The sequence below is a fragment of the Zingiber officinale genome, chromosome 6A, assembly GCF_018446385.1.
Source record: "Zingiber officinale cultivar Zhangliang chromosome 6A, Zo_v1.1, whole genome shotgun sequence".
NCBI classification, from domain to species: domain Eukaryota; kingdom Viridiplantae; phylum Streptophyta; class Magnoliopsida; order Zingiberales; family Zingiberaceae; genus Zingiber; species Zingiber officinale.
Genome location: NC_055997.1, coordinates 144,825,343 through 144,831,456, shown reverse-complemented (window position 1 = coordinate 144,831,456; position 6,114 = coordinate 144,825,343).

Below are 6,114 nucleotides of genomic sequence, written 5' to 3'. Positions count from 1 at the left end.
AAAAAATGAAAGTAAATTTTTCAAAAAAAATTGGAGGGAAAAAATAAAAGGCGTGAGTGTAGTAATTTTTCAATAACGATATATAATTTTTCTTTCAAAAAGAGGACCCCTCCATTTTCTTGACGGGTGGTTGCACCAATTCAGAGTGGTACCGACTCTGATACCACTTGTTGGATCGAGTCACACGTGAGAAGGAGGAGGGGGGGGGGGTGAATCACGTGGTTTTCAAAAATCTTGTTTTATCTTTTTAAAAGAAACAAGTATGCACAGCGGAAAAAGACATAAGAAAATGGAAAGTCACAAAGAGAACACAAGTGATTTATTTGGTTCGAAACCTTCGACAACTCCTACTCTAAGACCCAGGTCCCACGGACCTATCGATGGATAATCCACTAAAAGTCTCTTTCGATACCTCCAGAAGAGGAAATTGAGTATAGAAAGGAGATCGGAGAAGTGTAACAGACTACACTTTCCGTTTGCAGAATTTAAGTGCAATTAGCAAATGTTACCAAACTATATCTGAAGTTGGTCGGTTTGCGCTCAGTGTTTGGTCGGCTTCTCGATGAAAGTAGAGTGTAGTAGAGTTGTAGCAGGGTAGCAGCAGGAGTCTGGAGCAGTCGGAAAGCCGTTTAGATGCGTAGAAGCTTGTATATGTGTTGTGTATAAAGCTTTGGGCGAGCATCCTTATAAAGGGCTTGGAAGGCACCTTCCATAGTCATTGAAGGCGCCTTCAACCCGAGAAGTCTAATCCCGATTGTCCTGGCTCTTATCCGTGATGACGACTTGTAACAACCCAACTCCTGGTTACTAAGCTGTGAGCTGGAAACGCTACATTAACTACTGAAGCTACTGTGCTGTACTGTGCGGAAAATTGGGTAAAATAAAATTTCACTCACTGACTCTATTAAACTGACAACTGGTACCCCCATGCTGTTATAAGGAAGGGTTCAAGACCTTTCCGGATGGGGTATATGTGCTAAGGAGGATACTTAACCTCCCATCTGAGCTAGAACTCAAAGCTAACTTCCCAGCTAACTGCTGTTCGATCCACGGATCGATCAAACTTACCACGATTCTGTGCCCTGCTGGATCGGTCTGCGGACCGATCCAGCAGAAGCTGGATCGGTCGGCAAGACCGATCCAGGTGTGTTTGGATCGGTCTGCAGACCGATCCAGGCACCTGGAGACGCTGGGATACCTTCTGTTCGATGCTGGGTCGGTCGGCTGACCGATCCATGGAGATACAGTAGGCTACTGTATCCATCTGGATCAGTCGGCTGACCGATCCAGGAAAAGGAATGGCACTGGATCGGTCTGATGACCGATCCAGGTTCTAATAGTCTGAAACGAAATCAGAATTTCTGATTTCCAGCACTGATTCGTGCCAAAAATCACATACACGAGCTCTAGATACATGAAAAACACTCTAGCATGTAAATACTAACATTCTAAACATGATAAACTAAACAAGGCATAGTTACTAAGCTATAACACCTAGTAACAAGACTAAGTCATAAAACTGGACATGTTAAGTACTAAAACTGAAATAAAAGCGTGTAGATCCCAAGGATCTTTATTCCAGACCCCTTGCACACACACACCATCGTAGCATCGCCCTCCAGCCTCCGCTAGTCCACTTTTCTTTTACCGGTATCTGCAGTATAAGAAAAGTAGCATCTGTAAGCTAAGAAGCTTAGTAAGAAACCATCTACCTCACAAAAACATGCAACGATGCGATTATGTTTTTAAAACATGCTATTTGAAAACTGAACTGAGCATGGCAACATGGCATATAAACAACATGTACTGAACTGATCATAGCATACAAACAAACTGAGCATAGCATACTGTATCTGAATTAAGCATAAATACTGAGCTGATCATGCATATACATCTAACTGATCATGAACTCAAATCATGAAACTTAACTGAGATAATTAACTGAAACTGAAACTAAGTTAGTGTTTCCATCACTGATTACTTATTTGGAAAACTATATATATATAATAGATGAAAATACTAAACATGCTGTTGAGCCCTGACAACTGTACCTACTATGCGCGCATCCCTACGAGACCCGGGATTGCAAGTTCCGAATCCAGCAAGGTTACTAGGTTATCTGAACCTAGGGACGACTGTGGGAGTCCAGCCCATGGATATCTGATCCAAGTACAGTGCCAACTGAATAAAAGTAAAATACTGAATACTGTTTTATTTTACTTTGCTGTTCTAGGTTATCTGAACCTAGAGCTAGGTTATCTGAACCTAGAGGCTACTGTGGGAGCCCACCCAATGGATATCTGATCCATATAGCTATAATAACTGATAATAAGCTGAATAAAAATGTTTCTAATACATTTTTCATGCTGTTAGGACGCCTACCGGTGCATCCTTCTGAACTGGGCATTCTACCGAATGCTTGGTATGCACTAAAAGCACACCCTATAACTGAAAACTGTACAACTACTGAACTAACGCCAACACTAACAAGCGAGAGCAATTATACTGCAGGTGAGGGGTTTCTTACCTCAATCGCAAGGTTTTCTTACGATTCTATCCGCTAGGTTTTTCCGGAAAAACTGCTCCGTTCGACGAACCACTTACGTCCTCGCGTTCCTCTCGCGGAGAAGAACCGACTTCGTGCTGGTGGGGTGGCCGGAAAGTGAACACACTAGCCTTGGGAAAGAACCCTAGGTCTCCTTTGCTTTGTTTGCTGCGCCGAGAGAAAGAAACGGGAGAGGGAGAGAAAGGCTTCGGTGAGGAGAGAAAATGCCGAACCCTAAAGAAAAATAAACCCATCCCACTTAAGTTTTCTTTTTATATCAAATAGTTATTTCTCCCAAATCAAATATAAATATATGTGATTTCCTATCCTTTCAGCACGGCCCTGCTGGGTTCACTTGGTTTCCGGAACACATAATAAGTCGTAGGCTCCGATGGGTCCCGGGTTCGATTCCCGCGTAAATCATTTTGTGACTTATTTGTTTTTGCTACTTCCGGTACTCCAAAAATTATGTAAAAATATCCTAAAAATCTATAAAAATCATAGGATATTTCTAAAATAAATTCGGAAATTTTTTGGGCTTTACAATCCCCCATACCTTATAAAAAGTTCGTCCCTAAACTTAAAACAATTCTGGGTACTTCTGTCTCATGCTGGCCTCTGTCTCCCAAGTCGCCTCTGCTGCTGTGTGATTTTGCCAGCTGACTTTGACTAATGGTACTTCCTTATTCCGTAATTTCTTTACTGCTCGGTCTATTATCTGAATAGGCCGACTATCATAGCTGAGATCATCACGGACCTGTACCAACTGGGGCTCAATCACCTGGGTGGCGTCTGGAATATGTTTCTTCAGCATGGAGACATGAAATACGTTGTGGACAGCCGACATCTCCTGAGGTAGCTCTAGCTCATATGCTACTTTGCCCACTCTCTTCGTGATAAGGTATGGTCCCACATATCTGGGAGCTAGCTTGCCCTTCTTCCCAAAACGCATGACTCCCTTCATGGGAGCTACTCTGAAACTGTATCCCCGATTGAAAACTCTAGGGGTCTGCGTCGGTGCATAGCTCTTCCGGCGGCTCTGTGCCGTCTCTATCCTCTGGCGAATCTTCTGTATGGCTGCTGTGATATGCTACTAGATCTGTATGAAGCTCTAGTTCCTTCTTTCACCACTCTCATACAGCAGATTGGTGATCTGCACCTCCGCCCATAGAGTGCCTCATAAGGTGCCATCTTGATAGTGGCACGATAGCATCGTTGTATGCAAATTCCGCTAGATTCGGATATTTGCACCAACTTCCTTGAAATCTAGGGCACAAGCCGGAGCATATCTTCGAGTGCACGTTTACTCGCTCCGTCGACCATCCGTCGAGGATGGAAGGTCATCTTGAATTTTAAGCTGGGTGCCCATAGTACACACTTCCGAAGTGTGATGTAAATCTCTTGTCTCATCGATATAATGGTTCGTGGGACTCCATGCACTGACAATCTCCTTGAGATACAACTGAGCTATTGCTCCATGGAATAGGATATTCTGATAGCTAAGAAGTGGGCTGATTTAGTCAACCTGTCGACTATTACCCAGATAGCATCAAAACCATTCGTGGTTCTGGGTAATCCCACTATGAAGTCCATAGAGATATCCTCCCACTTCCATTCTGGAATCTGGATCGGCTGCAGAACTCCTCCTGGTCGCTGATGTTCTGCCTTAACCCTCTGACAGGTTAGACATATGCTGACGTATCTGGCGATATCTCGCTTCATCCCAGGCCACCAAAATCGTTTCTTTAGATCCTGATACATTTTGGTGGAACCAGGATGCATCGCATAGGGAGTCCTGTGAGCCTCATCTAGAATATGTTTTCGTAGTTCCTCCTGATCTGGAACACAAAGTCTGTCACCACAGTACACTACCCCACTGGTGGACACCCTGAACTCTCCACTTTCTGATTCTGCTAACCCTTGCTTGATTTTCTGGATTTCAGGATCCTACTCCTGAGCTGTCTGAATATCATCAAGCAAGGTAGATGCTAAGGACATAGTGGAAAGCTGCCCGACTATAAGCTCGAGACTAAAAGCTGTAATCTCCTTCCTTAGGGGTGGTGACATAGCTGCTAAAGATAATAAGGTAGCACTGGACTTCCTGCTGAGTGCGTCTGCTACCTTATTAGCTTTCCCTGGATGGTAGAGGATATCTATGTCATAATCCTTGACCAGCTCTAACCATCTGCGCTGTCGCATATTCAGATCCTTCTGAGTAAAGAAATACTTCAGACTTTGATGATCTGTATACATTCTGCACTGAGCTCCGTACAAATAATGTCTCCAAATCTTGAGAGCGAACACCACTGCTGCAAGCTCAAGGTCGTGAGTAGGATAGTTCCTCTCATAATCCTTGAGTTGTCTGGAGGCATAGGCGATCACCTTGCCCTGCTGCATCAATACTGCTCCTAATCCCAATTTAGAGGCGTCACTGTAGATGTCGAAGCTGTCTGTGTTTTCTGGTATAGCTAAAATAGGAGCACTGGTCAATCTCCGTTTTAGTTCGCTGAAGCTGTTCTCGCAGTCCTCTGTCCACTGAAATTTCTTGTTCTTCCTGGTGAGAGCTGTCAGTGGGGAGGCTATCCTGGAGAAGTCCTCTACGAATTTCCTGTAGTAGCCTGCTAATCCCAGAAAGCTTCTGATTTCACAGACGTTCCTGGGTCTCTTCCAGTTACTTACTGCTTCTATCTTGCTGGGATCTACCATAACACCATCCTTGGAGATGATGTGACCGAGAAAGGCTACCTGGTCTAGCCAAAATTCACATTTCGTGAATTTGACGTACAGCTGGTTCTGCTGGAGGATCTGCAAAACTGTCTTCAAATGCTCTGCATGGTCCTCCTAAGTGCCTGAATAGATAAGAATGTCATCGATGAACACGATGACAAACTTGTCTAAGTATTCTCTGAATACTCTGTTCATGAGGTCCATGAAAGTAGCTGGAGCATTTGTCACGCCGAAAGGCATGACTATGAACTCATAATGTCCGTATCTGGTCCTGAAAGCTGTTTTAGGTATATCACCTTTCTTGACTCTAACCTGGTGATATCCTGATCTGAGGTCAATTTTAGAGAACACTGTGGCTCCCTTTAGCTGATCAAACAGGTCATCTATCCTGGGGAGAGGGTACCTGTTTTTAATTGTGACCTGGTTCAAGGAACGGTAGTTTATGCATAGGCGCATGCTTCCATCCTTCTTCTTCACGAACAACACAGGTGCTCCCCATGGTGAGTGACTAGGGCGTATGAAACCCTTGTCAAGAAGCTCCTAATTGCTCTGTTCCTTGATTCTGCTAGAGCCATGCGATACGGTGCCTTGGAAATTGGATTTGTGGGAATGAGCTCTATCTCAAATTCAATCTCACAGGTGTCCACGTTCTTGGGAAAACTGCTGGTAGTCACAAACGACTCGAACCTCTGATAGTTGTTGGTTCTTGTCCTGGCTGGTGTTGACTACATTTGCTAAAAATCCCATGCATCCTGAATCCAATAGCTGCTGTGCTTTCAATGCTGAGAGAAACTTCCTGGCTTTTCTCTTTGGTTTTCCTATGTACTCAAACTGTACTCCTT